The 26,867-nt window shown below is 42.4% G+C and overlaps 1 protein-coding gene and 1 long non-coding RNA gene across 3 annotated transcripts in view; both read right to left on the reverse strand.

The window, feature by feature from the left end:
- MAML3 (mastermind like transcriptional coactivator 3) overlaps positions 1–25,771 on the reverse strand; it is a 391,103-nt gene extending 365,332 nt beyond the window's left edge. The window contains exon 1 of the mRNA XM_075127682.1: positions 25,424–25,771. The gene's annotated coding sequence lies outside the window, so the exon portion shown is untranslated. The remainder of the gene's footprint in view (positions 1–25,423) is intronic.
- Positions 955–5,919, reverse strand: LOC142071879 (uncharacterized). 2 transcript variants are annotated; one of them, XR_012668089.1, is made up of 3 exons: positions 5,532–5,919; positions 2,556–2,628; positions 955–1,522 (listed from the first exon to the last, which is right to left on the reverse strand). It is a non-coding gene; the product is annotated as an uncharacterized LOC142071879 (long non-coding RNA). The 2 variants fall into 2 exon arrangements; XR_012668090.1 differs by having other exon boundaries at positions 2,541–2,628.
- Positions 25,772–26,867: the final 1,096 nt, after the last annotated feature.

The following is a 26,867-nucleotide window of genomic DNA, read 5'->3' on the forward strand; positions in this document are numbered from 1 at the left end:
AGCGGCCAAACCACCAGGCTATTGGCTATTCTTTGGGAGTGGGGGTGGTTCTCTCAATCTCTCCTGTTGAAGCTGTTCAACTCTATATAAACAATTAAATATTCACTGGAGCAGAGACTTGCACATGGGTCTCTCCCCTCCAAGGTGACTGCCCTAGCCACTGGGTTATGGAGTCAGTCTCTCTCTTGCTCTGGCCCAATGACTGTTCCATTTTGTATAAAATACTTGATTAGTTTAACAAGAGAGACAGAGAGAGAGCCTAGAATAATCCATAGCTCAGTGGCTAGGGCACTCACCTGGGGAGGAGGGAGACCCGAGTTCAAAATCATTCTCCACATCACATAGCAGGGGGAACAACTTGGGTCTCCCACATCCACTGGCCTAAAATTTATAGGAAGGGCAACCACCACCACCTTTACCTCTCTTGCTAATCGAGCCTGATTTTGTTATTGTTGTCTGTAACTATTCAGCAAATTTGTGTCACATTTGCTAACAGTTTCAGGTCAACTGAAATGGCATTTTTTTCAGAGAATAAACTATTTGTCTGAAAAATTTTGCCCAGGTCTAATTATGATACATTTTCTAATTACATCATAACATACTGGTTTTTCCACAGGACCCCTATCTTGTTTAGTTCACAGAATGGACAGTGCTCACTTAATGAGCAGCTATTTGATATTTTGTTTTCTCCTTGTCATTCAATGTGTGGTCTCATGCTGCGCACTATTTAAACCCTGCTCTGAGTGCCAAATTTTTTTTTTCATGGGCTTTTCTGTGGCAGCCATCACTACTGTATCCGAGCACTTCTCAAACATTAATTATTTTATTTTCACAGCATCACTGTGAGGTGAGGAATATTATTAACCCCATTTTTCAGATGACAGGTTTCAGAGGAACAGCCGTGTTAGTCTGTATTCGCAAAAAGAAAAGGAGTACTTGTGGCACCTTAGATAAATAAATTGGTTAGTCTCTAAGGTGCCACAAGTACTCCTTTTCATTTTTCAGATGGGGGAATTGAAGCAGAGAGAGAATAAGGTAAAAAGTTTCCACTATGAGACATCTAGGACCTGATTTTTTGAGAATACTTAGCATTATATAGCACTTTTGTGAAATGGACAGTTTCAAACTGTGTTCAAAGAACAGCTTCCACTGACTTCAGCTGCAGTTGTGAATGGTCAGCACTTTTGCAAATCAGACCCCAGGGTCTCTAGTCAGGAACCCAGAAAATAAAGGAATACATAATAAGTGACCACCCATGAAAAGTTTTGTTTAAATGACTTGACTAGATAGGTACTCCGTGGCAGAGGTAGGGATAGAATCCAATTCTCCAAGGCAGCATTCAACTACCTAAACCATGAGACTATCCTTTCTCTTCCTGCAGTCCCCTGCCCCAGTCACTACACACCTTCCAACTTCTGCAACATATAAAGCAGGGATCCTACAGACAACAGCCTCCTTCATGACACAGCCTTGATTCATCCCCAGAGCAGGGCCATTTTGTGCAGTGAATGAAGCAGGGGTCCTGTGGAGAAAATAGCATTTGGTCATGAAATTAAAGCCAGTATCATCACATATATGCACAAGGAGGACAAATTAATGTTGCACAGGTAATTTTAATTAAGCATTTCCTAACTGTTGAATGCCTGAATTTACAACTTTTATGTTCTTTGAATGTATTTTGTGTGGGTGTGTAGTTTTGTAGATTATTTTTAATAAAGCAAAGAGCAAAAACAGAAATTCCATCTTGCGGTATCATATTGACATCCATATGGGTCATCAGCAGGGCTGGAACCATTAGTTGCACCACACAGGCCTCTGCCACTTGGGCTAACCATGTAAATGAGAGCAATAGCAGACATTCCCAGCCTCCCCCGCCCCCCCAATCTTCTTGTCCCCAGTCTCCTTGCCAAGCCATCCCAGTTCTCCCATCCTAGCTTCTCATCCAATCTGTCTCCTCTAATAGCCTCCAGTTGCCCCCAGGCCCACGTTCCTTCTCCTCCATGGCTCCCAGTTCCAGTCTCCCTCAATCTCAGTGTTTCCTCCCTACCCACTTTCTTGTCCCAATCTCTTTGCCCAGACAGTCCCATTTCTTCCCCCACATTCTAGCTCCTCTGCATATCTGTCTTCTGTCCCCTCATCTCATTCCACCCATGCCACTTGTTCCCAGTCTCCTCATCAGCACTTCATCTGATCTCGGTCTCCCATCAGCTTCCATTCAAAGAAAGGTCGTAATGTGGGCAAAATAATGTCTTATTCCTAGCTTCATTCTCAGAAACTATTAAACCATTTTAGCTGAAATTTTTCACAAACATTCAGCCTCAAATAGACACCCAGCATGAAAAATTTCAGCTCTAAGAGTTAAAGTTTGGCAACATTATAAGCAACTGGAACAAGGTCTTATTATGAGAAGTACTGGACAACCATAATAATATACTGTGCTTCCAGCCTCACCTATAAGATATTTAAAGAGAGGTATTAAGTCCCGTTTTGCATTAATTTCTCTCTCTCTCTCTTTTTTTTTTTAAATTTAAAGGACCCACCTTTGACAGGCATACCTTTCAGATAGCTTTCACTGCAGTGTGTCGAAGCATTGCTGTGTTTGGAAAGTGCTACACAGGGAAAGCTTCCCTGCAGATAGAAAGAACCACAAGAGAAAGACATCAGAATAAGATGGGGGAAATCACTGAAAGGACAGAGATGATCACTTTCCAATGCTGGGTCAGATTAACCAAAATGTGATAAACTAATTAACCACATACAAACCAGAGCCTGCTCTCATACTCCTTCCTCAGCTACTGCTGCTACCTCAGGACATTCAGCAGCCGTACAGGACTCCTACCATCTTACCTCAATTTTGCAGTACTTAATGCTTTAAAACAATAGCTTATTATTTAGGGGTTTTGAAAACTATAAATACATTGTCCATTTTTTTCCTGTTTAAAAACAAATCAAACCAAACCACACCTGGCCTGATTCTGATCTCACTAGTGCAACTTCATTTACCTTACTCCTGACTTGCTCTGGTGTACATCCATGAGATCAGAATCAGGCCCAACTGTTTTATAACAATAGTATTTAGCATGTATGTATAGATCTCAAAGCCCTTTACAAATATAAACAAGCATTATCATCCCTCTTTACAGGGAACCAGAGAACAGCTAAGTGAGAGCAAGTTAATGGCAAAGCCGATATCAGAACCCCGTCTGGTACACACATTGGCACCTCTTTTATTCACAGTCACATGTTTTGGTGTTATTTTCAGTCAAATAATTATTACTTTTAATCAAATAAATATTGATGAGTGAAGTAAATAGATCATTATTTTCCACCTGCCTCTTTCATATATGTATAATTAATATTTATGTTGTGCTGGGGGAGGGTTCTTATGGGTCGTAACAGTGTAACATAGCATGTTTTTATGGGACTAGATATTTTCGGCTAATTTGTTTAGTTTCTACAGCTTGGTTTTGTATTTCATAGCTCAGTAGGGCACCCTAATTGAATAATGCAATACAAACATGAGGCCATATGTTCCCATGGTTTGCATGGCACATATCCTGGAGAAATGTAGCAGTATAGACTGAAAAATACCAGCAGCACCATCATTGCTTAAACATGTGACCTATCAATAGTAACAATAATTCTCCATAACATGGAAAACAAGATAGCTAAATATCTGCAACTTTTCTGTAGTATCTTTACATGGGTGTGTGTTTAGTTTTTTCAAAAGCAGGTATCTTATTTCAGCTTTTTCATTGTATTTGATGCACAGTCATTCCTCTCTCATTTTCTCTATGCGTTCTGTCTCCTCTTTTCCACCTCTGCATTATGCCATTTGTTCTGTATTTAGTGACACTCTGCCTTACTTTTGCACATTTCATTTTGGTGAATCGCTCTGCTAGTATGATACGTCTGCGTGTGGAGATACAGAAATCTAATTATTTGTCTTTTTTTCCCTACAGCGGCTTGCATATGCATATTTGCATTTTAGAAACTAGCTTGTTTCTCAAGCATGGTTTGGTTTGGGGTTATCCGCGTCACTAGTCAAATTAATGCTGTTGTGATCTATGAGCGATGTGGAGTGCACTGTGTTTTCATTTGGGTTTGGTATTTTATCCTCGAGCACTTTGTTCTTTTGGTTGAAATGGCACCAAAAGTTGGATGTTCTTGTCTTTAAATTGGCTGAGCGGGTGGCATTATCATAGTTCTGCTCTGTAGCCATTGATGCTGAACCCAGATTTTGTTTGCAAGTCTGTAGTTATAGAGTTTCCTTTAACTAGGTTCATGTCCCAATTGACATAATTATCTGTTAAACTTGGGTTCCAAACTTCACTCTCATAGAGAAGAATGCATTGAAATTTTTCTCCTGAATCGTTTAAGCTGTGGTGTTAGCAGCGAGTTGCACTTATTCATGCTTTCAGTATTATGGTATGGTAGACAGACATAACTTTTTCTAGTAATGCTTTTGTATTTAGTCTGAAACTCCCTGATGCATTTCTTAGGGAGCCTGGATATCTATAAATTAGTGTGTGTTCACTGTGTGTTCATCTTGACTGTTTTGGTCCAAGTTATGTTGCTCCTTTAGCAATACCACTGCCAGATGCAACCAAAATTTCCCTCTGTATACGAAGGCATGCGAGGCCTTAACTCCTTCACTAAGTGTTTGTCACAACTTTCAGCTGACACTTGGGCTTAAGTACCTTTTAGCGGAGAAGGGCATCATGTGATCCATGAAAAGGTGTTAGTCTATCACTAGTTAGCACAGGTATATAAAGGCATCTAATGCTGTGCATGTATGGGAAAGACAAGGTGAGACCTCAGAAGGACAGAGTATTATTCCCAAATGAAAAACATTTAACTGTCAGTTATTTCTCTGGAATCTATACACAGTTCTGCTACTAAATGAACAGACCATTAGAATGTGTATTAGTTGTAGAGATTTGTTTACACATCCCTTTTGGTTATCACTTTGTAGCAGTAGCACTGAGAAGCCAAAATCTGGGTGCACAGACTCCCCATTTCTGGTTTTATGAGCCAGAAAGAAAACTGCCATCTGTACTGAACCACCTGGTTGAGTAACATAATGGAATTTCATCTCCATGTATTTAGTAACAACACAAGTTTGGTACTGTACCAATAGTTAAAATTCTCTTACAGTCATTGCTAATTTACTGATTCTTAGTGCTGCTGAATCAGCATAACTGAAAGCAATGTCTCCTCTTAATCAGTGACAGAAAGCACTGCCTCTGCAAGGCAAATTCAACAAAGAACAGGATGAGGATAGTCTGAGAGCAACTGTGTCCCCCCTTCTATTGGGGGGAGAGATAGCTCAGTGGTTTGAGCATTGGCCTGCTAAACCCAGGGTTGTGAGTTCAATCCTTGAGGGGGCCATTTAGGGATCTGGGGCAAAAATTGGGGATTGGCCCTGCTTTAAGCAGGGGGTTGGACTAGAGGACCTCCTGAGGTCCCTTCCAACCCTGATATTCTATGATTCTATGTAATCATTTTTAAATGATCTAAAAATCACTAACCTTTAAGAACTTCTGGAGCACTGGGTTCAAATCCTGTGTCAGGCCATGAGTGAAAATGTATTCAATGGTCTTATTTTGGTCTCCACAAAACCATCTCATAATTTGTCATGACTGGCAAATTCTGCTAAGAAGAAGGGAAGAATATGAATTAGGAAATAAAGTAGAGTTTTAGTCAGGTAGAAAAATGATCATCAATAAACCTGAATTGGTCAGGATCACAAATACAAATTCAGACTTGAATGTCGAACCTTTGCACATCCCTAATATAACGAGAGCCAAATCTTAGAATACATGGGAGGATCCACCTTAGACTGAGGGTTTGTCTTCACTACCATGCAACATAATGTAGTGCATCAGGTGAAGACACACTATGTCAACAGGAGAACACCTCAATGAGAGGCAGAAGCTATGTTGGCAGGAAAGCATCTAGCACAGTGTAAACACTGCTTTAAGTTGCTGTAACTTACATTGCTCAGGGGTCTGGCTTTTTCACACCCCTGAGCGACATAAGTTACATCGACTTAAGCAGTAGTGTAGACAAGCCCCCAGTAAGTGGGCATCATACCAAAGGAACCTCATTGAAACAGCAATGAAACTACCAGGATCCGTTCTGAACCCTCCTACATCTGTAGAGCGTATGCCATTCCCACAAGATGTGTCCCTATTACTGCTCAATCAGGTGTAGCAGGCAGCTTTGAGTCTCAAACATGCCCTAGAACTTTCTGATGCCAGCAGCATTTTTTAAAAGCACTGCTTCAACTGGTGCAATGAATTTGGAGGTGCAGCTGAGATCCAAGGGTTGTCTGTCCTTTACTGAGCAGTAACGGGGGCTCCCTTTTGTATTGGGAAGCCACACAGCAGTTCCTGCCAACAGAATACCTGGTTCATGTCGGCTACTAGTCCCCCTCCTTCACGAACATGAAATTCACAGTAAAAAGCATAATTTTAAAAATCCTATACAATAGAAGATTGGGGACAGATGGGAAAACTAAAAGTCAGAAGAAAGGGATAAGAAATGAGAGTGAGAGTGAGACAGAAAGTGAAGAAAGGCATCCCCGTTTGTCATTTATCTCTTCTCACTTGCTTTTGGTGACCACCTTTAGGTCCTGACCCTGCAACCTTTATGTGAATAGTCTCACTGAAGTCCACTGGGCTACTTTTGTCAGGGTTGCAGGATCAGTCTCTTAGCTCTTACTGTACACTTATCTGCTGTGTGGATACATTATATCATCTCTTGCATCATTTCCATTGCTATTTTCTTTTTGTCTAATTCCAAACTTGGTGACAGTTTAGGAATTCTTTAAGCCACTTCTTACATGAGAGTACCTGCACAACAATGCACTGTCATTTCAAAATGAGGAGAAGAGAACTGAAAGAAGATGCACCCTTTTAACATCCTGGGGTCCAAATGAAGACTCTACTTGTATTGTACACAGTTTAAAGCACGAACCATGTTTTTGTGTATGTTTGTACAGCACCTAGCACAAACAGGTCTCAATCCTGACTGGAGCCTCTGGACATTATTGTGTTATATGAATATTAAAAAGCTTAATTATAGCTGTCAGTGCCAGTTTGGCCTACAATAACAACAACGACCCAAAAAAGAGGAAGATTTCAAGGAGGTGGGATTAAGCGTTTTAACATAAATAGTAAATGCAGCATCAGCTGTAGGATACAGATTTTTCAGATGTAAATAGTTTACTGTAAGAAAAGTGAGAAAAGCAAGTTTGTGAACGACAGGATTGTACTGAGCACTCCCCAGCCATCTGGGAACATGGGGGCCTAAACAAATAAAACTATTGTAAAGTCACACAGGTGGGTGAGGTAATACCTTTTATTGGACCAATTTCTGGTGAAAGAGACAAGCTTTCGAGCTACCCAGAACTCTTCTTCATAACTACACACAGAGCTGGCTCCTGCTCCCACGGAAGTCAATGACAAAGCATATTAAATTCAGTCAGCCCCATAGCACAGATCAAATACACACAGTAAGCTTTGTGTACAACAGCTTTATAACCTAAATAAGTGTATTTTGTGTTTAAATCTGTAATAATGACATTCTGAACCTATGTATGTGTTAAATTGTGTAACTGTTTTAATTACACTTCTCCGTTTTTGTCTTTGTAAAAGTTTGCCTTGTTTTGTGTCTAGTGATATGTATTCAGGCCAGGCGGTTTAACCCATAGGATGGATAGGTAGCTATTGTACATAAGATGCTACATGTCAAGGGGGAACCATGTCTCTAGGAGAAATATCGCTGCCCGAAGAAGCTGTTCAGTTGAAAAGCATTGCAGTCAAAAACCCATCCCCAGAGTGGGAGCTGCGGATAAAGATCATTTACTCAGAAGATTCTGTACCCCCGGATCATATTCCCCAGATTTGGGGTTGAGGAAGGAAACTGATCTGTCAGAAGATGAGTTCCCCACCTTCGCAAGGGGAAAGAGAAGAGAAGCAGAGAAGTTGGGGAGAAGAAGAGTGATAAGCGATGAGAGCTTAGCTCTAGGAACAGAATATAAAGAGATGAAGGACTTGCTGTTTTGAAAGTTAGGGCACCATAAAAACTCTGCCTAGAGCACCAGTACAGCTAGGGTCAGATAGTATAGAGCTGGCCTTGGCTGTATTAATCATTGTAACATTTCTAGAAGGGGCTGTCATTCAAAATGCTTCCCTTATCAACTGGAACACACTTCCACACCCTTAGCCCCCGATCCCCATTTTTCCAGGGGTTCCAGTCCCTGGCTCCTCAGTTAATGCATTTTGCTTTTGGGGAAAGATTGGAAATGCCTCTACTGTTTGCTGTAAACTCCCTAGTGACAGCCCTGCTTAGTTTAGAAAAGAGGCACCTTTTGGCACACATTTCAAATTTTTCCAGTTCTACTTCTGGAACTCAACTCTCATGGTCAACAAAGCAAAGGGTTGATAGAGAAGTCTAATTTTACTGTCCATTTGCTAATCTAAAGACATATTAGAAATTAATTCACTGTAGTCTATATGAAAGCATTGCTTTAAAAATGGATACTTGAAAGATGCTCTATGATTTGTAAAAATAAAGAGCAGATTCTCTCAGAAATGAATGCCAAATAATTCATTACCTGAGTTATCACTTTTCAGTCAAAAAGTATATGAAGAAACTATATAACTCATTTAGACAGCAATCACCATGGAGTTATGCTGGCCTTTCATGCAGGTGATGAAACAGCCACATTCCCTGACAGTGGTGAGTTATTCCTTTTATCACTGGCAGTGCTGCCAAAAAAATCATCAAGGCCACAGGCATGGAAAACATGAGGCCTCTTCAAATTCAAGTGATAAAAAGACATGTTTTATGTTTGTTTTAATCTCTATCATTTAAGTTTTAAAATTAAATTACAGTGATGTTAAACATAGCCAGGGACCAACATGATTAATTTAAATTCAGTATTTAATTTCTATAAGTACGCTTTCTTTCAGGACAGGGCCTTTGGACTTCTGTCTCCAACTCCCTCTGCCCTAGTCCCTCTTGTAACTAAAACATGTGTCTTTCAAACCTGACAACGTATGTATAAAATATTGGGTGTTTTATTACAATTTATAATTCAATCATTTTGGAGGTGGATTTTCTCTGTCTCTCTCCATAGTTACAGTAATGATCTGGTATAGTAAATCAATGATTTTTTTGTTGCAGCTTTATATTGCTAGAGAGGTCATATATTACAAGTCAGAATATAGGTGATTAGAAATTTCTCTGCACAGCCTGGTGAATTTTGAAAATCCTAATGAATGTAAAATTATACTTAATTCTTTTGTCCAGTTAAAAGTTTTTATTGTAAAAACCTAACATACTGAGGATCAGTCAAGGCAGTAGGCCTGATTTCAATTTGAACAGAATTCCAGTTAATAATGTCGTACACATAAACCCTCTCTTAACAGTTCATAATGTTAAACTGAAGACAGGATTGCTAAAGAACTGTTATTTTTTCTCCCTATTAAATCAGCATTACAGACTTTCAACAGATGTCTTTAATAGACATTGTTATTAAAAAGAATATTACATAAAATAGATTTAGACCATTTCTCCACCATTATCACTCCTACCACCAAAAGGAAAGTTTTTCTTGTATCTTCAAATTATTAAATTTATGTCTAATGAGAAAAAATAACTCTGGATATTATCAACCTATAGCAACATCCATACCATTGCTACAGTTAAGGCTTTGTCAGTGCTTCCATTATACTGTAAACCCTGTACTTTGAGGACTTTAGAGGTTGGCTGTAAAAACATGCTCTAGTTAAAAGGTTTCAGCCTAGGAGCAAATTCTTTGTAAAATTGTGTGTGTGGGGGGGAAATCCAGCTGTTTAAGTTCTAAGCTTGCCAACAAATAAATTGTCTGGTTTCAGGTTCTTTTCTGAACTCTCATAACTCAAAAATGTTATGTTTTAAGGCAAGGTTTTACAGGCTATTAGTCAATAACATGGATTTGTGCCTCTTGGATTCTTTGGAAAAATGCTAATAAAAACAACAATTATGTGGTTGGAAAACTGCCAAATTTGTCAATATTGACTAAAATTAGGCACCTAAATTAATATTTAGATATAATATTGTAAATAAGTCACCAGACTTTCAAAGGTGCTCAGGTACCCACAGTTCTATTGACTTCAGTGGGATATCATAGAACCATTGAATATCAGGGTTGGAAGGGACCTCAGGAGGTCATCTAGTCCAACCCCCTGCTCAAAGCAGGACCAATCCCCAACTAAATCATCCCAGCTAGGACTTTGTCAAGCCTGACCTTAAAAACTTCAAAGGAAGGAGATTCCACCTCCTCCCTAGGTAATGCATTCCAGTGCTTCACCACCCTCCTAGTGAAAAAGTTTTTGCTAATATCCAACTTAAACTTCCCCGAATGCAACTTGAGACCAATACTCCTCGTTCTGTAATCTGCTACCACTGAGAACAGTCTAGATCCATCCTCTTTGGAACCCCCTTTCAGGTAGTTGAAAGCAGCTATCAAATCCCCCCTCATTCTTCTCTTCTGCAGACTAAACAATCCCAGTTCCCTCAGCCTCTCCTCATAAGTCATGTGTTCCAGTCCCCTAATCATTTTTGTTGCCCTCCGCTGGACGTTTTCCAATTTTTTCACATCCTTCTTGTAGTGTGGGGCCCAAAACTGGACACAGTACTCCAGATGAGGCCTCACCAATGTCAAATAGAGGGGAATGACCATGTCCCTCGATCTGCTGGCAGTGCCCTTACTTATACAGCCCAAAATTCCGTTAGCCTTCTTGGCAACCAGGGCACACTGTTGACTTATATCCAGCTTCTCGTCCACTGTAACCTCTAGGTCCTTTTCTGCAGAACTGCTGCCTAACTATTCGATCCTAGTCTGTAGTGGTGCATGGGATTCTTCCGTCCTAAGTGCAGGACTCTGCACGTGTCCTTGTTGAACCTCATCAGATTTCTTTTGGCCCAATCCTCCAATTTGTCTAGGTCCCTCTGTATCCTATCCCTATCCTCCAGCATATCTACCTCTCCTCCCAGTTTAGTGTCATCTGCAAAGTTGCTGAGGGTGCAATCCACGCCATCCTCCAGATCATTAATGAAGATATTGAACAAAACTGGCCCCAGAACCGACCCTTGGGGCACTCCATTTGATACTGGGTGCCAACTAGATATGGAGCCATTGATCACTACCCGTTGAGCCCGACGATCTAGCCAGCTTTCTATCCACCTTGTAATCCATTCATCCAGCCCATACTTCTTTAACTTGCTGGCAAGAATACTGTGGGAGACCATGTCAAAAGCTTTGCTGAAGTCAAGGAATAACATGTCTACTCCTTTCCCCTCATCCGCAGAGCCAGTTATCTCGTCATAGAAGGCAATTAGATTAGTCAGGCATAACTTGCCCGTGGTGAATCCATGCTGATTGTTCCTGATCACTTTCCTCTCCTCTAAGTGCTTCGGAATTGATTCCTTGAGGACCTGCTCCATGATTTTTCCAGGGACTGGGGTGAGGCTGATTGGCCTGTAGTTCCCCGGATCCTCCTCCTTCCCTTTTTTTAAAGATGGGCACTACATTAGCCTTTTTCCAGTCATCCGGGACCTCCCCCAATCACCATGAGTTTTCAAAGATAATGGCCAATGGCTCTGCATTCACATCCGCCAACTTCTTTAGCACGCTCGGATGCAGCGCATCCGGCCCCATGGACTTGTGCTCGTCCAGCTTTTCTAAATAGTCCCGAACCACTTCTTTCTCCACAGAGGGCTGGTCACCACCTCCGCATGCTGTGCTGCCCAGTGCAGTAGTCTGGGAGCTGACCTTGTTCGTGAAGACAGAGGCAAAGAGAGCACTGAGTACATTAGCTTTTTCCACATCCTCTGTCACTAAGTTGCCTCCCTCATTCATTAAGGGGCTCACACTTTCCTTGACTTTCTTCTTGTTGCTAACATACCTAGGGGGGGAGGGATAGCTCAGTGGTTTGAGTATTGGCCTGCTAAACCCAGGGTTGTGAGTTCAATCCTTGAGGGGGCCATTTAGGGATCTGGGGCAAAAATTGGGGATTGGTCCTGCTTTGAGCCAGGGGGTTGAACTAGATGACCTCCTGAGGTCCCTTCCAATGCTGATATTCTATGATATGCAGTTGTTCACCATGTCTCCAAACAGGGCCTTTAATTAGGCAAATTTAGGGGAATTTGTATAAAATTCCATGGGTGCCATGGGTCTCTACCAAGTTCTCTGTACCTCACTTCCCCAACTGTATAATGGGAACAATAGTACTTCTCTACCTCACAGAGGTTTTGTGAGGATAAAGTACATTAAAGATCATAGTGCTCTCACATACGGTAGTGATGGGGGCCATAAGTAACACAGAGAGATGTATTTGTTTGAATTTTTTTACTCCCTGGCAGCACTATAAGAAAAGCCCTGAACAGTTGCTTATAGCTTAGTAGCTGTTTTAATCTTTGCCTTGAAGATTTGAAGATGTTCCAAGCTGCTCCAAAGTGCATCATGGCTCCAAGTACCTCAACCCAACTTCAAAGCACCACTACATAAATTGTTGGTGCACTATATGAGCTATAAAAGGTCTGTTGCTATCTGTGCATTGTGAAAATCTTTACGGAGATGCTCACAGTACCTTCATTGACACAAATATGTATTCCAGCTGTAGGCCCTTAAGAGGCACTGAAAAGAACTGCCTTCAAAGGGCACTGCTAAGGGTGGTAGGACAAAATTTAGACTTGCTGGTCTTGTTTTGTTTTGTGGACACACGTACTTGCAATCAAACAGCACCTGAGGCTTGTGGTTGGTGGGTCACCCGGCTGAGATTGTAGCTATGCTATAGTCCTTGTTTTTAGATAAGATAATGGAACTTCAGACTGAGGATGACTTTTTTTAAAGTAATTGTTATTAAGGTTACATTTTTGAGTTGCTGACAGTGTCTCTTTAAAAACTGGCAAACTATCGTTAAGTACTCACCAGCTACTTTCCTTTATAACTGGATTTAAAAAAAACCTGACTGCATGGGCATGCTCTGATTATTACTGTCATTAACTACTATGCTATTTATCAATGAAGATAGACTTCTAGATGGAAGAAGACACATCTTTGAAAAGGAGCAGGAAATAAAGGAAAGGATGGAGCTTGCCCAAAAGACCTCATGTGAAGAGACAACAAGCTGAAGTAGGGACAAAAGAGGCAATTACATTAAAGCTATTCCTCAGCAACTATAAATTCCACACAGACACTGGGGCCCATTCAGACATCCCCATTGTACGTCTCAACTGTGAGACTATGGATAGGCACAGTGAGGTGATCTTGGCAATCATAAATATAAGGACATCATTTATTTTCATAAATCATTAAGATACATTATCCATATGCTAATATTACACAGTATGTGTTTTATGTTTCAGCATTTATGTTAAACATAGTCAATCACTAAAAGTTATGTTACCCTATACAAAGCAACGAAAAGAAAGAATGAAATTGCCTCCCTATCTAGTCTCAAGCCAGTTACGTGTCTGTGACCAACCGTGTCCAGCTGCCTAACACTGTACCTGCCTTAGAAACAGCCATGATTCTGATCATTTGTGTTCTACATGTAAGCCTCAAACTATTTCTCTCTACAGAGCTACGCTGTATGAAAGTGCCTCTCTCAGTTTGCATGGAAATAATAAAGTACCACTAAAGACAGTGCTTAGAGCGGGGTGTGCAAACTAAGGCCCGCAGGCCAGATCCGGCCCACAGGATTGCCACCCCCATGGTGCCAAGGGCCCCGCGCTGTTCCCAGAAGTGTTTGGCACCATGTCCCTGCGGCCCCTGGGGGGACAGATGGCTCCGCACACTGCCCTCACCTGCAGGCACCGCCCCCTGCAGCTCCCATTGGCCAGGAATGGGGAACCACAGCCAATGGGAGCTTCGGGGGAAGTACCTGCAGGCGACGGCAGCACACAGAGCCGCCAGCCCCCCTCCAGGGGCCACAGGGACATGGTGCTGCCTGCTTCCCAATGCAGCACGGTGCGGGGCCAGAGCAGGCAGGGAGCCTGCCTTAGCCCTGCTGCGTGCTGCTGCCACCCTGGAGCCACTCAAGGTAAGCAGGGCTGGGCTGGAACCCGCATCCTGAACCCCTCCTGCACCCCACACCCCAACCTCCTGCCCTGTTCCTCCAATGCACCCCTCCTGCACCCCAACCCCCTGTCCTGAGCCCCCGCCACATCCCACACCCCAACATCCTGCCCTGAGCCCCATCCCGCACCCCTCCCTGCACACCTGCCCTGAGCCCTCTCATACACCCTGCACCCCTCCTGTGCCCCTCCTGTGCCCTGAGCCCCTTCCTGCAGACCGCACCCCCTCCCACATCCTGCACTCCCTCCTGCAACCCAACCCCCTGCCCCAGCCCTACACTCATGGCCCTGCATGCAATTTCCCCACCCCGATGTGGCCCTTGGGCCAGAAAGTTTACCCACCCCTGGCTTAGAGTCATTGGGGCAAGTTCTTTGCTGTGTACAGATTTTGCTGAGAGCAAAAGTATGGGGGAGTTGGTTAAGGCTCCAGATTATCTATCTTAGGCAGTCATTGCAATGCATAAGCTAAGACATCATGAAGGCTGCTTCAATTAGCACCAGCTGGGTATGGTCCTCTAGGAACAGCTGGGGATTACTGTAGTACACTGCATGCTGACCACTCACCCATCTTTCTTCCATTATGCTCCCTGCTTTGAGTGTTACTGGGAGGAAGGTGTGTGAGCTGCCTCTCTGGGCTTATGGCTGGTGAGGACTCCCCTGTGTCAGGGTTATCTTCCACAGAGATTTAGCAGAGGTTTCTGCTCTCTTTGCACCATGTGAGTAGCAAAAAGGGAGCAAACTGGGGACTCTGTCCCATTAGCTCTCCAAAAAAATAGCTAATGGAGATCCATGCAAGACTTGGGTAAATTAGTATTTCCAGTTATCATCTGCTCAGATGGTCATACATATGGACACAGTCCTGCCTTGTGATGTGACCCACAAACTGAACCACCTACTTGACACCTTGTCCTCAACCCCAGGAAAGTAATTTTGACATGTCCAGCTGACAATATAATTCAGTCACTCCATCAGGACACAGATGAAATCTGTGAGGTTCACAGGGAAAGTCCATCTAAACTATCCATACAGAACAGCACAAACTCACAACAGCTAAAATAGCTACTGATATAGTGAAGCAGTCTGGATTAATCAGATTGGTTACAACCCAAGAGAGTTCAGTTGGATAATTCTTTGAAGTGCTGTTGCTGAGAAGTAACATTTATTGACTTTAGTCAGAGCTCTGAGGTACATTTACCTCAGAAGATAACCAGGCTTCTCTTGTCCACACAGATATCTTGAGTCCAACATGAACCTCAGCTGCTTCAAGTGTTCAAGGTCACTGTTGGCTCATGGTTGCCTCTGGAGGCCAAAATCTGCAAGGTTGCAGCCAGAGGCCAGGGAGTTGATGATTGCCTCTAACAACGGAGAATAGCCATGGATAAGATGTTTCTTCTCTATCAAGAGCAAGTTGGTGGCTCTCACCCTTTCCAGACTACTGTACCCCTTTCAGGAATCTGATTTGTCTTGCATACCACTCCCAAGCTTCACTTCACTTAGAAACTACTTGCTTACAAAATCAGACATAAAAATACAAAAATGTCACAGCATGCTATTACTGAAAAATTCCTTACTTTCTCATTTTTACTGTATAATTATAAAATTAATGGGGTGTATGGGGGACTAGGGGAGGGGTAGTACCTCTATTGGAGGAACATGTCGTGCTCCTTTGGGAGTAGTTCATCCGCTTTGGTCCACATCTACACCCAGCTCTCACCTGTGGCTCCAAGTAGCTGCTTGCATGCAACAGCGGCCACACCCCAGGAAACCGCTTTGCCGAGTGGGCCAAACCAGGTGAGGGTAGCCAATGGGACTTTTGCCCTTGGTGAGATAGGGAAACTGCCTCTCTCTAGTATGCAAAGACTGTTTCTGTGGACTGAGCGGAGAAAATCAATTTGTGATTCAGCGGCCATGAAAGTGGTTCAGCAACGTGCTGTGGGGAACAGGGAGCATGACAAGGCTCTGAAGCTGTCCTGGTCACCCAGTGCAGCTAAGGAAGTCCCCAGCCATAACGATTTTTTGTGCCGCTGGAATCTGGCTTCCACAGCTGACAGAGTGGGACTGCCCCTGTGCAACAGCTTTCTCACTTAAAAATTTCCCACGTAGGTTTTATTATTATTATTGTCATAATCATCAGCGATGGACTACCAATAATAATATAATCTAAAATTAATCAACTGGAATATAAATATTGTACTTACATTTCAGTGTACAGTATATAAAGCAGTATAAACAAGTCATTGTCTGTATGAAATTTTAGTTTGTACTGACTTTGCTAGTGCTTATGGGCCCTGTTGTAAAACTAGGCAAATACCTAGATGAGTTGAACACCCACCCTGAAAGACCTCTGTGTACCCCCAGGGGCACGTGTACTCCTGGTTGAGAACCACTGATCTAGATCAGTTGCTCCAGATGTACAGATTTGATAGCAACACTTTGTTGCTGCTATGCTCTCTACTTAAGATGTATTGGTCACTTTAATTTTAAATGCTGTTTTCCTGAGGTTTATAACCAGAGCTTTTGTTACAAAGTCCACAGCCAGACAAAACTTGCCTTATTTTTGTTTTCATTACAAAACCAAGACTTTGTCCAGATTCACCAAAGGGACTGTATATTACAGGTGAATCTAGGCCAATTCTAGATGATCCTAGAGCAGTGGCTCTCAACCTTTCCAGACTACTGTGCTCCTGTTAGGAGTCTGATTTGTCTTGCATATCCCCAAGTTTTACCTCACTTAAAAACTACTTGCTTGCAAACTCAGACATAAAGATACAAAAGTGTCACAGCACACTATTACTGAAAAATTGCTTACTTTCTCCTTTTTACCATATAATTATAAAATAAATCAATTGGAATATAATACTATACTTACATTTCAGTGTATAGTATATAGAGCAGTATAAACAAGTCATTGTGGGTATGAAATTTTAGTTTGTACTGACTTTGCTAATGCTTTTTACGTGTCCAGTTGTAAAACTAGACAAATATATAGATGAGTTGATGTACCCCTGGTAGTTCTCTGTGTACCCCCAGGGGTACGTTGAGAACCACTGTCCTAGAACAATAAATGGGTCGGAATCTTGCAAAACTCTGATTCTGGCTGAATTATTCTTTCAGTTTTTGGGTTCTTTTGCATTCAAAGCAAAATCTGGGATGAGGTAGGGGGGTGATGAGAACCCAGGTGGACTGAAACAAACAAACAAAACCCTTGTTTGCATGAACCCATGTGAAAAATCAAAATAGCTGCATTTTGCACAGCTCTATTTATAACTCTGCAATTTTTAATGGTAAGGCCAAAAATAGTCATTACAATATGTCAGCCTGATGCAGTTTTTTCTTTCCAAAAGGCTTAACATAAACTTTTTTTGATGCAGGGTAGTAGGAAAAAACAAAAAAGAATAGTTTTTTGGGTGGATTCAGATGCTTGTTTTTTAGTTTTAGTCCTTAGTGGCAGGAGTTCTTGGCATTTGAATGTGACTTTGCCTCATCTGACTTCATTTGGGGGATACATATGTTATGTCAAGGGACTTTCACAAACATGTAATGACTCAACAAGGGAGCCAGTTCAAGTGGGGGATAATTAGGTTTCCACCCTCCCCTTCATTCTGTGCCACTGTTTTTACTCTGTACATCTCCATTGTACCCTTAAGAACAGCAGATCTGCAGCCAAGCACTGCACACTCCCCACAGCCAGCAACTTCCTCTGAAGCTGCAATACATAATTACAACCAGCTGCTAAGTGTTGCTTGAGAGCAGTACAAACAGCATCCTCATACCCAGAGATTGAGAGTCAACTCCCAGGCTTTGCTGCAGTGGATAAGCTGAAGGAAGCTCCCGCACCCTTGCAGTAAAAGAGAGCAACAATTCCTTTTATTTCCTGTACCCACAGAGGTGTTAAGAGGACAGGGCATTTCTGACCCCTCTCTCTTCCCTGCCTTCCCCTTTGCCCATTTGTTTAAATGAAAGAAAGCCTCCTTCCATGGCCTCTGCTGCTCATCTGGCTGACCCACTACTGTGTTGCTCTGAGTCTGCTCTAACACACATAGCGCTCCTTCTTAATGACTGACAGGAGGCACTGCCTATGCTGGAGTTGACTCGGTCATGCAGCTGGATAAGTGATAGTGACAGCAGTAGGAGATTACCTCTTTTTAAATCATGTTCATTGGCTCCTGTGAGTCTTATCTTCAGTGTAGGATTTTAACTTTTAAAGTTCAGGGCCCTTGTTGCCAGTCTTGAAAGTTCCCTCCGAAGCCAAGTCCTCTGAGCCCCTTGAGCTCTACCACAAACACACACAGTTTTCAACTATTTAATTTTTTGCAATACTGGACTCTTATTTTTTTGCACTATTTGAAACAAAAAGGTTGTATAGCTGTGAGAAACCGTACAAATAATTAAATGTGATTTACCCACGGATACTGAGTTATCGGACTCTCCCCAAGCAAGCAAGAGAAGACCACAGCTTTAGAGTGGGAATAGTTCAGGGTGAGATTTTCAAAGGCACCTAATGGAGCTGAGAGGCCAACTCCCTGTGACACAGGCAGCACCAGTGGCCGACCTTAATAACATTTTACAATTACAGAGGACCAAAATCTCACAGCACTTCACAAACATTAATGAATTCAGTCTCCTAAGCATGAGGCAAGGATCCCACTTTAAAAGTTGGGGAAAGAGAGGCACAGAGACAAACTGATTTTCCCAAAATCACAGCAGAAATCGGTGACAGAGCTGGGAAAAGAACCCAAATCTTGTACCTTCACTGTGAGACCATCCTTCCTCCTGTGCAGCCACTTTTTTTTTCCTCTTTACCTCTACCTACTGACCTTACAGTTAATCTAGCAGGGGGGAAGCAGCAGGAGAGTAAGCTAGACTGTTTAACAGTGTGGCTGGTTTTTTCAGGTAGTCTCTATTTATTAAAACTGTACTTAATATGGAATTGTAGGGCATATCTGGATATGGCTTGTTTAAGAACCAGAATACAAAAATGAAGTCATATTGCACTGCTATTTCACAGATCAACTCCCTGGTGGCTTCAGCATAGCAACGATGGGGAGGTATCAGCAGTGTCATGCCTCCTTAATTAACCTTTGGCTAATGCTCCAGAACCAGCAAAACCAGGAGTACAAAGGGTCATATTCACACTTGGCTGATATAATAAAACCACAAATGTTGTTGTAAGTGTCTATTGCATTTGTGTCAAATTGTTAAAAATATTGTGTAAAAGTCTCCAAAAATGCCTAAGGGTTTGGCTACATTGCAATAAAAAACCTGCAGCACCGAGTCTCAGAGCCTTGGTCAATTGACTAGGGCTCGTGGACTGTGGGGCTAAAAATTGCAGTCTAGTACTCGGGCTCTGAGGCCCTCCCACTTGTGGTCTCAGAGCCCAGGTTACAGTGAAGCCCAAACATCTACACTGAAATGTTTAGCCCTGCAGCTCAATCCCTGCAAACCCAAGTCAGCGGACACAGGCCAGCTGCAACAGTGCCCCATGTCTTTCACTGCAGTGTAGATGTACCTTAAATGACTTAGAAGCCTATGCACAGTTTTGCGAAGCCACTTGGGGATTTAGAGAAGAGACTTGACTTAGATATATTTTAAAAAATATGAAAAATCACCACCACAAGGTTGTGTTGGTTACCTGTGACATTGTGGGAAAGTTCCTTGCTTAACTCTATGGGCCTGATTTCCCATTGGGCTGCACTTTGTGTTGTCACTCACAGCAGACCGAAGTGGGTATAAAATGCTACCATTTTGATCTGGGAGCATTTTAAGCTCACTTCGGACTGGTATAAATAACAGAGGAGAGGGTGAATTGGACCGTATACATGTAAATGACAATGAGCTACAGTGTGTCCATTTCCTTCCCCTGCTTTTTTTGTTCAGATATTTATTTCCTTAACAGTGTTCTTTTGGTGATCAATTCACATTTCCATTTCTTTGACCATCAAGGTTGGATTCATGCACCCTAATAAACAAATCAAACATTTGTAACAGGATCCCAGTGCAGTATTTTCAGTTGGAATGTTACTTGTTGGTTTTAGCAGCTCACCCGACTCTCTAATTTAGAGCAGTTTGCATTTCCCAGGACGTTAGTTATATAATTTTCAGCTGACTTTTTGTAGAGTTCTAATAATGAACAAGCTTGCCATGCAACATAAAAGTACTTTAGGGTCTCCATACTGTCACATATCTAACTTCGTAAAATATCGAGAGTGCGAGCTTGAAGGATCTCATCACCTATAGTCTATAGGCAGCAGATTACTACTGATCTATCTTATCTTTTCTGAATTTTATATATATGGGGGGGGGGAATCATAATATAGGAAAATATAAAGGAATACAAGAATCTGCAAAACAGTTCTATATCAGCCTTAGAAGATGGCAGGTTAATATTTTTCTGTTCATGTTCATTTTAGTCAAGGTACTGTTTATCTGTTTGTCTGTGACACAGTATATGTTTCTCTACCTGAGAGGTAACCTTGCAGGGGTTCTTATGGTAATCTAACAGACGTTAACTATTTTCCAGCTACATGTATGCAGGCTGAGTTCCATTTAATCCTTTCTTCTGACACTTCTTCACCCATATTATTTCAATGTGGAACGAAGTGACCAATCATGTTACCAATTAAATCATCAGCAATACACCCAGGACTGGACCTCCAACCAGCAAATATCTTCCTTTTGGACTCCTGGTATATAAAAACAAATTCCCTTAACCTTACCTTCTAAAGAAAGCATGATGTAGGCTTCAGGGCTTCAGATTTTAAGAATAAGATAGTAAGTTCTGTCAAGATTTGCATATGTAGCAGCAAGTCTCTCCAGAGAGTCTGAAGTAAAAATTGATGGAAAAGTTTTAAGAGGCACCTAGAAAAAGGTATCTTATTTCAACATACATTGTTTAATCACAAAATCCAATCTTCATACATTTTGTATCACTATCCAAGGGAAAGAAAAATACAATCATGATTTTTTGGAGGCCCAGCAGTTAAGAACTTTTTTAAGCTGATGGAGTTTTAAAAAGCCAGAAATCTTCCAAAACCTTTGGAATACTTTTTTCATCGCCATAGTGTTCACTGGAGAAAGTGTCCACAAGGTGAACATTAAAAAGGACTTCCATTTGGAAACATGGCCATGTAAGTAAGATAGGTTAGCTACCCACACAAAACTGCTCTCATCCCCACATGCACTCATTGTCATTTTTGCTTTACTTCACTGAGCAAAATAAGCTTTTACTACTTTTTAGTAGAATAGCCAACACAACTATGGTATGAGAGAGTGAGCCGGATTCTTTTACTGCTTTTGCATGATGAACAGAACATGATTCTAAGTTCTGATTCCAGAATTATTATTAGTGTAATATATGAGCCGGAAAGAACTCAAGTTGACTGTCTGATTCCAGACTGAGTTTGCAGGGCTGTCAATTAGAGAAAACAATCTTTCACTTGTAAACTGACCAGATTTGACTTAGAGCAGGGGTGGGCAAACTTTTTGTCCTGAGGGCCATGAATGGGTATGGAAATTGTATGGTGGGCCATGAATGCTCATGAAATTGGGGTTGGGGTGCGGGAGGTGGTAAGGGCTCCGGCTGGGGGGTGCAGGCTCTGGGGTGGGGCTGGAGATGAGAGGTTTGGGGTGCAGGAGGGTGCTCTGGGCTGGGAATAAGGAATTGGGGCATGGGAGGAGGTCAGGGGTGCAGGCACCGGGCGGCGCTTACCTCAAGCAGCTCCCGGAAGCAGCAGCATATCCCCCCTCCGGCTCCTACGCAGAGGTGCAGACAGGCACTGCCCCTCCAGCTCCCATTGGCTGCAGTTCCTGGCCAATGGGAGCTGTGAGGGCGGCACTTGCAGTGGGAGCAGCATGCGGAGCCCCCTGGCTGCCGCTATGAGTAAGAGCCGGAGGAGAGACATGCAGCTGCTTCCGGGAGCTGTGCGGAGCCACGGCACATGCGGAGCGGGGCAAGCCCCCGGACCCCGCTCCCCCGCTGGAGGAGGGCAAGCCCCAGACCCCGCTCTCCCGCTGGAGCTCGAGGGCTGGATTAAAATGTCCGACGGGCCAAATGTGGCCCGCGGGCCATAGTTTGCCCACCCCTGACTTAAAGGGACAAGGTGGGTGAGGTGTAATATCTTTTATTGGACCAACTTCTTTTGGTGAGAGACATAAGCTTTCGTGCTTACAGAGAGCTCTTCTTCTCTGTGTAAGCTCAAAAGCTTATGTCTCTCACCAACAGAAGTTGGTCCCATAAAAGATATTACACCTCACCCACCTTGTCTCTCTAATATCCTGGGACCAACATGGCTACAACACCACTTCACGAAGATTTGACTTGTAATAAACATGGAGCCCTATGATGCCGCTCTCCTTTTTCAGGGCAGAACTGCAGTTTAATGGGGACAAACTTTACAAAAATCACTTCCAACATGGAAGTTCAAAGAAGAATGGGAAAAATGGTTAGAGGCCTGGAGGGACAGAATAGCGAGGAAAGAATAGAAGACTTAAACATCTATAGCTGTACTGACAAAGGAATAAGGTGTGGAGAAAAGAACACAGCCTGTTTGAGGGGGTCAATATCAAGAAATGACCAGAATTATTTAGAATGGTACGAGGTGATAAATCTAGGGGAAACTGAATGTATTTAAGAAAAGAGAAATTTAGGTTAAACATCAGGAAGAGAGTTCTAATAGTACTATGTGTAGGCTGTGGAATATTTGCCTATGGGATGAGACGGAAGCCCCATCCCCGGAGACATTTAAAACTGCACTGGACAAAAGCACTACAATATCTGGTAAGGAATAGTCCTATACTAGCAGGGAGATGAACTAGATGATCTAATTGAGCTTTTCCAGTTCTATTTTACATGATTCAATTATAATTCTACAGTACTAAACAATTATGATTTCAAATACAGAAGTCCAGCATCAAGGGAAACATGCTCAACCCAGTTCAGAAATAAAAGTTTCCCTATTTTGAATGGAAATTCTGCAGATACTAAATGAGGATAACAATACTACATAGCATGATCAGCTGTCAAGAGGTAAGCTAATAAAATCTTCACTTCAACCTTCCCCCCTGCCCCTCCAAAGATACCAGATGAAAGAACATACAAAACAATTAACATTTTGAAGATGTTTTACATGGAGCCCCTAGAAAATGCTGCCATTTCCACCGAGATAGACTGTGCCTGGATTTGATCCCCGGATTTGATAGAAAGTAGCAACTAACTAGCTCTATGAGAATTCACCAGAGGGGCCGATCTCCTTTTAAGGTCCCTATTCTTCAACTCTTGGTAATACTGAGTAGCACTTGTGCCAATAATTCCTCTAACTACATGGGAATGAGGACTTGTCTACGCACTATTCAGAGTGAGTGAGGCTTGAAGGATCAGGCTGGAGAAGTGCTGCACTAGAAAAACAGTAGTCGTCTTGTAAATAGAAGACTCCCATGAAATACTGATAGGTTAGCTAGTATGTTTGTTAGCCTGGGAGTTCATGTAGTGGCCTATGTCTAGACCAGAGATTCAGTAGAGTTTAGCTCTTCTGCTCTATTTGGAGCGCACCTGCTAGCTGTATAAAGTGAGCAAGTGTTACTTCAGAGAATTCCAATTTGTAAATGCTTTATTTCTTAAAGAATGGATCAGCATTTCAATTAACCCAGGTCATGATCCTGTTGGATGGATTTCCATCTAGCATATCACTGCTGAATCTGGGGTGATAAACTTGGCTACAGAAAAAGGGATACAGAGACTTTTCCCCCGCACCCTCCCCAGTCACCAGCAGACAAGAACTGGGCAAATACTGCAAAAAAGTCCTCATAAACGCTAACTCAATACAACTACAAATTAATTTCAATGGTATTTGCCCCACTTTTAGGTCAGTGAACTCTGTACTATTCAGTGAATGTTCCAAACATGTGTGTGAACTTGTATTTGCATGAGTATTTACACTTGAAGTGTTTGCCTGGCCATCTTGAAAGCTCTTTGTGGTTTGGGACGCATCTAATCGGGAACAGAAACAATACCCCATGTAACTTAAATGACCAATTATACAGCATAAGTAGTAAACAAATAATTTACAAACAGCAAACATTTGAATAAATTGTTCACTGTGAATAGCTCACCGGGTTCTAATGGAGGGAGAGGAGAAACTTTATTAACTTGGAGTTAAGGTGGAAGACTCTCTTTGTTACTTAAGCTGAAATCTTAAATAAATTATTGGAATTTTCTTAAAAGATTCAGACATTACAAAGCTTAGAAATTTTAAGTATTCAAAACTCATGTAAAGTGGAACTAACTTCACTCTGCTCCCTTTGCAGTGAATGCAATGCCACAACTTTTAGAAAAATTTGCACAACACTGTTCCCCACAATACAAGTGTAATTCAAGTATATAAAATGTAATTTTATATCGATATAATTCACTAAATACTTTTAAATCTAAAAATAAAAGCAGAAATAAAACTTTTTAAAAAAACAAATGCTAAGAATCATATCTAAACTGAGAACTGGATCTCAAAGGATCTGGATTCTCTTCATGTAGTAGTGTTTTCTGCTTTCAGCAGAACTGGGAACTCTGTCTAGATTAATTCGTTTTCCATAGGCACGGAGATAAAGCTGTTTTATTGTTAAATCTACCAATCAAATGCTACCAATTTACAGCTGTAGTGAATCCTAAAAGGGTTGTGCCTTTACAGATGTGCACATTTCATACTGGTTTTGAAAACTTATGAGAAATTTATGTGTAAGAAATGAGCTATACTGAATCCACAAAAGATGGTTCCCTGCTTCTGCAACCAGTGGGCTAGGGCTGTCAGCTACCCACTACTCAAGTCAGGGTGGGATCTTTGTGGCACAAGCAGCGTCTCCTGTTCAAGGCTCGCTCCTCAAACCAAACTCTCAGGAGCAGTAACCCCCCAAAAGGATCGTATCACTTCAACATTTGTTGGAACACAGATCATTTGTCAAGATCAGCACCCAGATATGGGGGCCCAATAGCACCCAAGCAGCAGAAAAACTTTTCCCTTCCCACCAATGGCAAGAATTCTGTTCCCACTTGCAGCAACTGGAGGTCAGCCCAGTAGCTAAAGGTCTGCCCCCACCAGCCTCCTTTCAGCAACTGCTCTTCCCCTGCCAGCCACAACAGCTCTGCCACTCCAGAACTTCAGCAAGAGCTCAGTCCCCACCCCTCAGCAACAGGGGCCTTGTGCCGCAGCACTGCTGCTCTACAGGCTCTTGCCACCCCCCTCCCCGCCCCGTCTTCCCCAAGAGTTCCCCTCTTAACACCAACAACACACATGCACCAAACCTGTTTCTAACAAGACCGCTGTAGCCTTGCAGCTTGGGAACTAAAGTAAAGTCTGGGTGTGGGCATGCAGAAGCCAGCCTCTGTGTGGCAACAGCAACAGCGTGAGGCCTGTCTGCTCCTGCTTTATTTGTTGATTGTCCCCAGTTGTCTGTGAGGCAGGAGGCAGCCATTCTGAGATTTCCACCTCTCCTTGGGTCCTACATCCATTTACACAGGGAATAAACAAAACACCAGCAAACAGCTAAAGCCCCTCAGGCTGCTGTAGGCTTTGGGATGAGGTAGCTATACTCTGCAAGGGGGATAGGACCTCCCCTGACTACTTCCTTCTCCTCAATGGCTCCCTCTCTCCGACTGGAGCGGTCACCAGCAGGACATACACTCTGTACTGGGAAAAGCCTCACTCAGCCTGCCGCTGGGGCCTTTGTGTTGAAGGCTGGCTCAGTGCCATTCCTCCTCCTCTTTCCCATGTTGCTCTTTTCCCCCTGTCCCTGTCAGGCGCCCAGCTGCTGACAAGCAAGGGGGGAGTCACGGCTGCGAGGTGTCTCTGCGGTCGTCATCCCTTGCCTGGCCCGCATAGACTTACTGCTGCCTGCTGCAGGTACGCCATCTACTGGCCAGTCACTATTACTGCATGGCTACAAGAACTACTCAGCCAGGTGTAAATGTCAATTTTAAGTGGATCGTGATCTCCAGTGGACAGTAGAGTTTTCCTAAGTGATTCTTAGGGGGTGGCAGCATGTGTGTCATCAGTGTGAAATCTATTTTAACATCTTTTCATATTCATTATATAAAGAACAAGAGAATCAGATTCTGAGACTACCAAAGAAATATTTTCAATGTCCATTAATGACTAACATTTAAGTGTTGGAAGAGCAGGCACATTGTAATAATAAGAGACTGAAGTGGTGGAGGTGTACAATCTATATCTGTACATCAGAGGAAGCATAAGATAGTGGTTAAAGCACACAATTAGGAGTCAGGAGAGGTGGATACTATTCCTGGGTTTGCTACTGACTTGCTGCGTGACCACGCCGAGCCCACAAATATCTCTGTCTCATTTCCCTATTGATAAAATGCAAGTTGGGATACCTACCTTACAAAGATACCTACCTTACAAGGATATTGTAAGGACTCATTTGTTAATGTAACCTTATAGATCTTCAGGTAGAATGTACTATAGAAGTGCAAAATATCTCCCAATCCTCCCAGTTTAATTTTCAGATTTGTGCTGCTCTAAATATTTTCCTTCCTTCCTTCCTGAAGTGCTTTACAGACTAAATACATTAGAATCTTTCACTGATAGCTGAAATGCAGATTTTCATGCAGTGGTATGTAACAGCAGTTTAACAGCACAACTCTGCACCAAATTGTGAGTTTCTTACCCATAAAAATCCAACCACCTCCATTCATTCCATTGGACATTTTATTACGTTAAGATGGTTGT

The sequence above is a fragment of the Caretta caretta genome, chromosome 4 (genome assembly GCF_965140235.1).
Source record: "Caretta caretta isolate rCarCar2 chromosome 4, rCarCar1.hap1, whole genome shotgun sequence".
Taxonomy (NCBI): domain Eukaryota; kingdom Metazoa; phylum Chordata; order Testudines; family Cheloniidae; genus Caretta; species Caretta caretta.